This window comes from Lactuca virosa, chromosome 8 (genome assembly GCF_052849685.1).
Source record: "Lactuca virosa cultivar CGN04683 chromosome 8, Lactuca_virosa_CGN04683_v6, whole genome shotgun sequence".
NCBI lineage: Eukaryota > Viridiplantae > Streptophyta > Magnoliopsida > Asterales > Asteraceae > Lactuca > Lactuca virosa.
Window position 1 is genome coordinate 238,663,635 of NC_136433.1, and position 11,823 is coordinate 238,675,457.

Here is an 11,823-nt window from a genome sequence, read left to right on the forward strand (position 1 = left end):
CGGGGGTACTCGGCGAGTCAAGGTCAACATGGACTGTTGACCTTGACTGATGACTTTGACTTTGACCAGGGTTTGATTAGTTGGCTTATGGGGTACCTTGAAGGGTTAGGAACTTATGAGTATGATTATACTATGGTAATAGGTGGTGGAGTTTGTGGCAGTGATCCGAGGGTTGAAGTTTATCTACCGAGTCGACATCTGCAAGGTGAGTTATCCTCACTATATCGATAGGGTCTAAGGCACCAAGGCCGACCCTTTAGTTGTTATCGTTATGGTATGCTACATGTGGATATGATCTGTTATATCAGAATCAGGATAGACAGTATGTTATGCTCTTATGATCCGTAGGGATTGATATGTTAGTGACCTGCTAGGTCAGTGCTCTAGTTATGAGAGATTGCTATGTTTGGTAATCAGTGAGATATATATGTTCGATGTTTGTATATGCCAGTAAATGTTAGTTATGCGCACATGGTTATTTGCTTGTTGCTTGGGTTGAGGCGGTCCTGATTTGTGCTGAAGGCCAACATACCCTATGAGCGGTCCGAGAAGACTGTAGGCCCACGTGGCGGTCCAGTCATGCCGAAGGCTTGGTATAGATTCAGTTGGACTGTAGGCCCTGTAGGGCGGTCCAGTCAGGCCGATGACCCAGTATGCATGTTGATTGATTGATTATTACAGATATGGTATTATCAGTGTGGTATTGGTATTTTGGGGGTAGCTCACTAAGCCCTCGGGCTTACAGTTTTCAGTTTATTGTTTCAGGTACTTCAAGAGTTCATGGCAAGGCGAAGGCGTGACCGTACCGCTCCTCATCCTTATGATCTGGCTTTTGGGACACTCTGATTGAATAATGAGTTGAAAACATTTTTGTAAACAATACTATTGGGTTTTATTTATGCTTGAAAAGTTTAAATTTGGTGTAAAATTTTTGGATGTTACAAGTTGGTATCAGAGCCTTGGTTTGAGTGAATTGGGGGAAACACACGTGTGAACCCAGTCTCAAATCAAGGAAATTTTCGGAATAAATTCTAAAATGGTTTTCAAAATAAAGGATGGAGGATGCAGAGGGTACGATCAGCCGGAGTCTGTAAGTAAACCCCAAAATACCATACAGTTATTATGATATGTTAGAACAACATGCTAGTGCTAGGCTAGGGATCTTCAGGAATCGCATGATAGACTTGTCTGATTATATGATGCCTACTAGCCTAGGGTCTCTTGTATATGGAATTGACATCATTACTGTAGTCGTTAGTGTAGGCGTCACGGCTGTGCGTAATCAAGATCTTATAGCCTGAGAATGTTTGATTCAGTCTACGGATAGGATTGGATATTCGAAAGTCTATTGGGTCCAGTGTTATGTGCGACTAGCCTGCACTAGGGTAGTGTTTGTTTTTTGTCTGCAGATCTACGTGGCCTCTTCTGTCTGCGCCGCGCAAACCACGCGCAGACATTAGCCTTCGTAGACTGTTTGTTTTTTTGAAGACTGCAGACCTAAAAATGTCTGCGCGCCCTCTTCTTGGCGCAGATGTGGACCAGAGTCTTCTAACATCTTCAGACATCTTCTAGCCTAAAAAAACATATATATCTTTATTTTTTTTAAGTTTTTTTTAATTTATATTTTTTCCAACTTTATTAATGATAAACAATTTGAAACAAAATTACAAAACTTAAAAAAAACGTTCGACGATACCAAACATGATATTTTTGACAAATTTATAAATAAAGATTTATTACAATAATAGTCGTTGAAGTTGTTTATATAAATATGAAAAAAAATCATAATATATTCTTATATTTTTTTGCCAAATTTTATAAAACATTATTTAATACAGTATCGTCGATTTTTCGAGAAAATATTTATGGTTTGTTTTTAATGGATTTAATTGAAAAAATCGAAGTTTATTTCCATCTATTTATGTATCAAATTCTTTGATCACTAATTATAATGTTTAGTTATAACTTTGCAACCAAAGTTGTCGGTTTTTATCAAATATATACGTTAATTCATACTATTTTTATTTTTATTTTTATTTTTTATACAATAATAGATAAAAGTTGATTTATATTCGTTAATTATTTATAACAAAGTTATAAAAATATTAAAAAACCACTTTGAAGTTTAAAAAAATCAGTTTATTTTAGTAGCCCGCAGATGTTAAAAAAAAACAAACTGTCTTCTTTTTTCAGACTGCAGACATTTGGTCCACCTCTTCTACTGCAGAGGTCTACAGATGTGGTCCGCAGACTGCAGACATTTTGCCTCAGAAAAAACAAACAGCACCTAACACTGCAGGGGTTGATGAAAGTTTCATGGATGTGTGGGTTGTGAGGAGCTGTGAGATCAGTTGTGGGATAGGCGATGTTTCCCTAGGAGTAAGGGTTGAGCGCATATTATGTTGATGATAGTGTTAGGGTGTTGTGGTGATACTTGAGACAAATATGGGTAGGTGTGGAAGGTAGTATGGGCCCGTACTACTGAAAGCACAGGACCCATACGCGTAGTAAGGAAGTCACAACCCCTAGGGTTTGTGGGTTTTGGCCTCCCGATATTATGTTATTTATCTGATGACTTGAGTATATATTGGAGTATGGTGGTGACGAGACGTGTTACTACTGGATCCGGGTCAGGATCAGGATCAGGATCAGGATCAGGATCGAGAGACGGAGGGTCGGAGGTGCCGATAGCACCTGAGCCCGTGGTACAGATAGGGACAGAGGAGTTGGATGCCAGGATCCGGGAGATTATGCACGACGAGATTGATGCAGCGTTTTGAGCGCAGCTGCCAGAGATGTTTGGGTCGATTAAGACCGCGATGGTTGAGTACTTTGATGAGCGATATGCAGCTCTAGCAGAGACAGCTGTCGTTGCAGCCACATCGGCTGTAACTACGACAGGGGTTGGAGGAGGAGCCGGCAGGGCTTTCCAGTACCGGGACTTCGATAACACGAAGCCCCTGACGTTTGATGGTACTCAGGATGCGATTAGGGCTATGAGGTGGTTATCTGAAGTGGAGGGATGTGTCTTCACGTGTTCATGCCCTGCTGACTAGAAGGTCAGGTGTGCCCTGAACCTGCTGAGGCTTGGGGCAAAGGACTGGTGGAGATTGATGACAGGGTCGTACACGGATGATCAGCGAGCTGCTGTTACTTGGGAGCAGTTCCGGGATATTTTCCGCACCCGCTGCGTTCCACGCATTGAGCGGGAGCGGCTTGCTCAGGAGTTTTTGACATTGAGACAGGATGGGGAGTCAGTGATGGAGATCACTCGTATGTTCACGGAGAGGGCTATGTTTTGCCCGGAGTTTGCTTCAGAGCAGTCTCAGATGACTCGTTATCTGAGTATGCTCAAGACTGATATTCGATAGTTTGTTGCTACGCAACGTTGTGAGACTCTTTTGGATCTTTAGGAAGCCGCGAGGCGGTGCGAGTTGGAGATAGAGCTGCAGTTGAAGGAGCAGCGTCAGGTTCCGGCACAGTCTCAGCCGGCACCTAAGCGGTCCAAGACTGATGATACTCGGACCGGGGGTCAGCAGAGCCGCACTTGTGGAAAGTGTGGCAGGGGTCATTCTTGGATTTGTCGAGCAGGAGGTGGTTGCCACAAATGTGGCAAGGAGGGGCACTATGCCAGGGACTGTCGCCAGTCCGCCCTTCCAGCAGATATGAGGATTTGTTATCATTGTCATCAGGTTGGTCACGTGAAGACCAACTGCCTGCAACTCGCCGCCAAGCCGGCGCAGGGATCCGCACCGGCTACTTTGAGGATTGGAGATGGGAGGCCAGTCAAGGCGGAGCCTCCGAAGGCTCAGGGGCGCGCCTTCCAGCTCACGGCCGAGGAGGCCAAGGCAGAACCGGATGTGGTTGCTGGTATGTTTCTATTTTCTGTTTCAGTCATTTTATCTATGTTGTGCTTATCGTTGGTACCTGTGTTTAGGTACGTTTTTAGTAAACTCTTTGCCTGCATTGGTTTTATTTGACTCGGGGGCGAGTCGGTCGTTTATATCTCAGACTTTCAGTAGAGAGTTCAGTGTGTCGGTAGATGAGCTTGAGTGTCCGTTGCGAGTTTCGATCGCCAACGAGCACGTGATTTCTGCTTCTTCGGTTTACCGGGGATGCGAGCTGGAGATTTTTGGGGTATCATTCCTGATAGATTTGATTCCTATTCCCATGGGGGAAGTATGTGTGATCGTAGGGATGGATTGGCTTAGCCGGTTTGGCATCATGATCGACTGTGAGGGACAGCGAGTAGTAGTTCGAACCCCAAGTGGGGGAGAACTGGTGGTATATGGTGAGGGCACCAGAGTAGGATCAGGGTTTTGTTCGGCCGCCAGGGCTCGGCAGTATATTCAGCACGGATGTGCAGGTTATTTAGCGTGTGTGGTGGACACGCGGGTCAGGGATCAGACTTTAGTTTCAGAGGTCCCGGTGGTGAGAGAGTTTGCTGACGTGTTTCCAGAGGAGTTACCTGGAGTGCCTCCGGAGAGGCAGGTGGAGTTCAGGATTGATCTGGTGCCGGGTGCGACCCCTATCGCTAAGGCGCCGTACCGACTGACACCGCCAGAGATGCAGGAGTTGTCATCTCAGTTGCAGGAGCTGCTGGGTAAGCAGTTTATTCGTCCGAGTAGTTCCCCATGGGGAGCACCGATCCTCTTCATCAGGAAGAAGGACGGTTCGCACAGGATGTGCATCGACTACAAGGAGTTGAACAAGCTAACGGTGAAGAACCGTTATCCACTCCCAAGGATAGATGATCTTTTCGATCAGCTGCAGGGTGCATCTTGGTTTTCCAAGATCGACTTGAGATCCGGGTATCACCAGGTCAAGGTGAGGGAGGAAGACGTGGAGAAGACCGTGTTTCGGACTCGTTATGGTCATTACGAGTTCGTGGTGATGCCGTTTGGGCTCACCAACGCGCCGACAGTATTCATGGATTTGATGAATCGGGTCTGCAGACCGATGCTCGATCGCTCGGTCATTGTGTTCATAGATGATATCTTGGTGTATTCCAAGACCCGAGAGCAGCACGAGGATCACCTCAGGGAGCTGCTGGAGGTTCTGCGACGAGAACGGCTATATGCCAAGTTCTCGAAGTGTGAGTTTTGGTTACGAGAGGTCCAGTTCCTTGGACATCTCGTTAACCAGGAGGGGATTTTGGTCGACCCGGCCAAAGTCGAGGCGGTTATGCAGTGGGAGATTCCGAAATCTCCCTCCGACATCAGGAGTTTCTTGGGTTTAGCAGGGTACTACCGGAGATTCATTCGAGATTTCTCCAAGATTGCAGTACTCCTCACTCGTCTAACGAGGAAAGGGGTGGATTTCCGGTGGGGCCCTGAGCAGCAGAGGGCGTTTGAGACCCTCCGACAATGTTTATGTGAGGCGCCAATGTTGACGCTGTTGGATTAATGTCTAAGTCCATAACTATAATTGGTAAGACTTGACCCGACCCGACATGGTCCATTTGGGTTGCATGGCATCATGCATTTGGATAGACTATAATGAGAGAAATAACACTTAAGGTTGGTTAATATATTATAAGTTCTAATATATTAATAAGGTTATTTAATTAGTATTGATTAAGAATTAATTTGGAATTAATTAAGTGATCAAAAGGAGACTAATTAAATATATGGGTTGATTGTGTAAATCATTCATTCTTATATATGTGAGCTTGTGATCCAAGATTCCTTATATTGGACTAAGTCCATGGGGTGACCCATGGATACTCCATGGAGGTTAAAATACATGGAGCATAAGGAATGGGTAAAGTTATGAGTTACATGGTGTAACCCTAATAGCCACCATATAAAAGAATCCCATGGCTCAAGAAATCGTGCACTAATGTGTGAGTGTGAGGGCTAGACGATTTCAAGGAGTGTTCAAGTTTCTCTCAAGTTATTCCAAGTGTATTTGGTGTTGTGTGAACCATTTGAGGTGTCACACTTGTGGCACTAGGCACTCAAGCTTCATGAAGACATTCTACATCAAAGAGGTATGTATTCTATCTTGTTATATTTATTATTTTGTATGCTAGATTAGGATAATACCTTGGATGTTCATAATTGTATGTATAATAGAGAAAACATAGATCCAAGGTATTTAGGGTTGCATGTACACTTAGGAGTGTTAGAATGCTCATAACCCAACAGTGGTATCAGAGCCTAGGCTTGTTTTCTTGTTATACTTGCAAAAGTAGCTGAAAAATCGAGTTGGATGCATATATTCGATTGTTTTGGCTGGAATTGGACTAGGAACATTACCCTAAGATGTTTTTGGACTTATAAACTTGTTTTTGATGTGGTAATGTTCATGCTAATCCAATTTCTAAGATAATTGTCATAATTTCAAGATTTGTATTAGTTTGTATGTTCATGCTAATTTCTTGAAGATTGATGATTTGAATTATCTTGTTCTTATGAGGTTCTTAGATTAATAGAAAAGTTGTGTGAAATAGTTGTTTTCAATCCATTTTAATCTAAGAGTTGATTCCAAAGTGTGTTTTTGTAACTTGTCCTTAAGTTATATGAAAAGTCACATTTAAGAATCATAAAACTCATAAAAGTTGGCAAAGGTTACAAAATGAAGAGTCTAGTTCTAATTAAATGGTTTTATGACTCCATAACTTGTCCTCAAGTTATGGAGGTTCAAGAGTCTCTTCATTAAATTAAAAAAAAGTGTAACCTTAATTAGTTCCATAAGTTACAATAAAAAAAATGTTATTTTTTTTTATTAATTAGTTTAAAGTCTTCCATAACTTGTCCTCAAGTTATGGAACTTGAAGAGTTTTTTTTTTTAATTAAAACTACTTTAAACTCATAAGTTATGGAATTAATTAGTTTTGAATTGTTTCAAAACTTGCCCTCAAGTTTTGGAATTTGAAAAAGTTTTCACTTATGAATACTTTAATTCCAAGTTAGCCCTTAGAATTTTAAAAGTTAAAATTCAACCCTTATACTTTATAATATTATAAGTTAATAATATTTATATATATGTATAAGAGTAAAGTCAGTCTTACCGTTAGTAGGCCTCATTCACGAAGCCGGTCTATAAGGAGGGTATAAGGTTACTGCCTATAAAATGGCAGTTTAATGGGTGTCCACTCTCACCCACCGCTTCCTTGACTGGTGGAGGGTCGTTAGCCGAACGGGTAGGACAAGGACTATAATTCTCCTTTCATTAAAAGTATTAATGATAAATACTAAGTAACTAAACTCTTATTAATACCCAATCTTAGTTACTTAGGAAAATGTGAATTTGGTGCTAACCCATGAAATTACACTTTGCACTTTGCTTAAGTCGTTAGTGGAGCGTGTGTGGTTAACCGGCACACTAACCTGGACTTAACAAGGTAGGCAAAGGGTAACTTAATATTTATCATAGTATCGGTGGAGCGTGTGTGGTTAACCGACACACTGATTAAGGGGTAAATATTAAGGGTACCAAGTATATTTGCATGGTTATTCACACCTTGTTTTGTGATCCTCGGCATCCCAGTCACAAAACCTGAAGGGCACACTCGAGATTGAAACATGCCTTTGAACAGTTCAATGAATCTCAAAGATCTAGGACTTTCAAATCCAATTAAAACCTAATAAATTATTTCGTTTTTCATGGTGGAAATTGGTGAATCGTCATTCACCTACCTTCAAATATTTTATAGCTTGGATTACGGCATCTCTCTTCTAAGTTATAAAATAGTTTGTTGGGTCCTAGCCTTAATATTTCATATTGGGTGTCATATTAAGGACTTTAAATCAACTATCTTAAATATCTCCCAAAAAGATGTCTGGTCTAGACATTTATGATCTTCCCAAATCTCTTGAAACAAGCTTTCCTAAATGAAGATGATGTCCCATGGATATCATACTTCTTTCACCTCCTCCAATTATTCTCCCTAACCCACAAGTTCCTAAAAAGTTTAAGGTCACTCAAGCCCTATTGGCAAGGCAAGGTCTAGGTGTGATCACATCTTGGAGATGTAGTCACATATTGACAAGCCGGGAGAGTTGGGTGTCAAAGTCTTGAGAAAGTTGGTGGCTCAACTACTTTCTAAGTCACATAGTGAGTTCTTTTGGGAATCCTATGAAACAGACTAAGACAAGACCCTTAATGATCTTATCTATTTGCTAAGATCAACTTCCTAAAACGTTATGGACATTGACAATGATGACATTGGATATCCAGTAAAGCTCTCTCTTCCCAATGGAAAGGGATCGGCCATAGTCAAATCGGTTGACCCAATGGTAAAGAGAGAGGCGAAGTCTGAGATAGTCCCATTATCAAGGGTCCATAGGTAACTATTGCCAAAGGAAGGGGCATTGGTTACGAAGCTGCCAAATTTACCTAAGGATGTTAAAGTCAATAAGTTTGGCTCTACTTCAGGTAAAGTCCATTGTCTAACTCTATTAAGTATATGCTGATTCTGATCGCGAAGATGGATTTCAATCGCATGGTTTGGTGATCAGAATTTTGGGCTATTACTTAAGAGTTATGATATTTATATTGCTTAGGAATAGATAACAACAAGGTTTTCATATGGATTGTAAGGATAAGTTTTTCCGCAAAGTTTTAAAATAAAAGAAAAAGGTTTTGATTTTATTTATTTTAAGTATCCTTACAATGGCATTTGTGAAAAGTTGTTGCTTATAAGATTCCATTGATAGCAATATTGGAAAAATGGATTTGATTCTTTCGGTTGTGGTAGTGTCTAATATTACCAAATAAGGAAAGATTATCATCACCCAAGGTTCAATTGGACCGAAACTTGGAATCATGGAAGTTGTATACTATGATGAATGAGAACTTTCAGCTTGGAAAATTAAGACTAATTCCTTATGTGAATAAGGAAAGGACTAAGGGATCGAGTACACATTCTTGTGCACTGGTCAAGTCCACCACAAAAGATCAAGAAGACTATTCGTCATGATTTACTTAAGTTCAGTAAATATGGTTATACTTATTGTTGGATAAGGTGTCTAAGTCCATAACTATTTCTGGTATGTACTTGACCCGACCCGGCATGGTCCATTTGGGTTGCATGGCACCATGCAATTGGATAGACTAAATGAGAGAAATAACACTTGTGGATTATTAATATATTATAAGTTCTAATATATTAATAATATTATTTAATTAGTTTGATCAAGAATTAATTTAGAATTAATTAAGTGATCAAAAGATAACTAATTAAATATATGGGTTGATTATGTAAATTATGCATAACTTGTATAGTGGGCTAAGAGGCTCCATGGATTATCAAGTTGGGTTAAACTCATAGGATGCTCCATGGGAGTTACAAACCCATGGGTCATGGAAATGAAGAGTCATGACACATTAGGGTTTACATGGTGTAACCCTAGATGTGTCAACACGATATAAAGAACCCATGCTTCACCAAAATCGGTTGCACACAAGAATCAAGAGGGCTAGAGCCGATTTTGCAAGTGTAATATTCTCTCAAAAGTTTACTCCAAAAGCATTTGGTGTTGTGTGAAGCATTTGAGGCATCACACTTGGGGTGCTAGGCTCACAAGGTTTCAAGGATCATAAGCAACAACAAGGTAAGTTATTCTATCTTTCATGCAAGTTAAAATTTGTTCCCCATGTATGCTAGATAGGAATATAACCTTGGACTTCAACTTTGCATGATAATTAGACAAACATAGATCCAAGGTTATTAGGGTTGCATGTACACTTAGGAAGTTTTAGAATGCTCAAAACCCATCAGTGGTATCAGAGCCAGGTTTGTTTGTTGTTTTTTTTGTGCAAACTGCTTAAAAAAAATCGTTTTTCTGTTTTCTGCTCGTATGAAAGTTTGCACATTTGTTGCTGGAAATGGACTAGAAACATTACCCTAAACTGTTTTGATGTTTTAAAACTTGTTTTAGATGGTGTAATGTTTATGCTAATGCATTTACAATGGCAATTATCAAAATTACAAGTTTTTTTTAAGTGTAATTTTTTGATTCTTGAAAGTGTTCATATTCATGTTCTTGAACTTATGAAGATTAGATGATCATAGGAATTGTTTGTAACCTTCATGGTAGTTTAATTCATGATCATAATGTGTTTTAATGGAGTCCATAACTTGTTCTCAAGTTATGGAAAACCAAAAGTCTCACTTTTATTAAAGCCATTAAAAGAACACAAGAGTTATAAAAATGAAGAGTCTTCATTTTTATTACTCAATTAATTCATAAGTTATAAGAAATGAAAAGTTTTTGAAGTTTACAAAACTTGCCCTCAAGTTTTGGAACAAGTAAAGTCTTGATTAAAACTTTAGTTCCAACCCTTAGAATTTTAAAAGTTAAAATTCAACCCTTATACTTTATAATATTATAAGTTACTAATATATATATGTATAAGATCAAGTCGTCTTACCGCTAGTACGCCTCATTCACGAAGCCGATCTATAAGGGGGGTATAAGGTTGTTGCCTATAAAATGACAATTTAATGGGTGTCCACTCTCACCCAACGCTTCCTTGATCGGTGGAGGGTCGTTAGCCGAACGGGTAGGACAAGGACTTATAAATTCTCATTAAAAGTATGATGAATATTATAAAGTAACTAAATGCTTTTATTAAATTCCCAATTTTAGTTACTTTAGGAAAAATGTGAATAAGGTGCTAATCCATGAAATTACACTTTACACTTTGTTTAAGTCGTTGGTGGAGCGTGTGTGGTTAACCGGCACACTAACTTGGACTTAACAAGGTAGGTAAAGGGTGACTTAAGTTTTATCATAGTATCGGTGGAGCGTGTGTGGTTTACCGGCACATCGATTGAGTGATAAACTTTAAGGGTACCAAGTGATTTGCATGGTTACTTCACACCTCGTTTTGTGATCCTCGGTATCCCAGTCACAAAACTTGGAGGGCACACTCGAGATTGAAACATGCCTTTGAAAAAAAAATTCATTGAATCTCAAAAGAATCTAGGAATTTCTAAGAACCAATTAAAAACCTAATATCTATATGTCGTTTTTCATGGTGGAAATTGGTGAATCGTCATTCACCTACCTTTCAAATATGTTATAGCTTAGATTACGGCATACCTCTTCTAAGTTATAATATATTGTGATTGGATCCTAGCCTTAATATTACATTTGGGTATTTTATTAAGGACTCTCTTAATATCTAAACTCATCTTGTTCTCTTCTTTCAGATGTCTTCAAACAATGCTGCTTCTGGCTCTAATCCTAATGGCTCCTTTACCCTTATGAACTTGTGTGGGAAAGTCATTTTTGATGGATCCAACTTCAATGAATGGATCAGAAACATCAGGATGATTACCCGCTACGAGGACAAAGAATATGTCCTTGACAAGGAGCTTAAGGAGATTGATGAGACCACTGCAACTCCCCAGGAGATCGCTGACTTCCGGGCACATGAAAGGGATGCTACAAAAGTGGCATGCATCATGTTGGCCACCATGACAACGGAACTCCAAAAGTCCTATGAGGACTTCTACCCTTTTGAAATGCACCAAGATCTGATGGAAAGATACCATCAAAGTGCACGACAAGAGAGGTATGAAATCATATGCTCTATCATAACAACCATGATAAAGGACGGGGAATCCGTCACGAGCCAGATGCAGAAAATGCAAAGGTATGTGGATCGGTTGCTGAAGCTTAATGTGAACTTCCCTGAGGAGCTTGCAATAGATATCATTTTGCACTCCTTACCATCGTGCTATGATCAATTCCGCATGACATATCACATGAATAAGGAAGAGGTCACACTCAGCAAACTTCAGGGACTCCTCAAGACCGCAGAAACAGGTCTTAAGGGTAAGTCGGTTGTTAACACTCCTACTCCAAA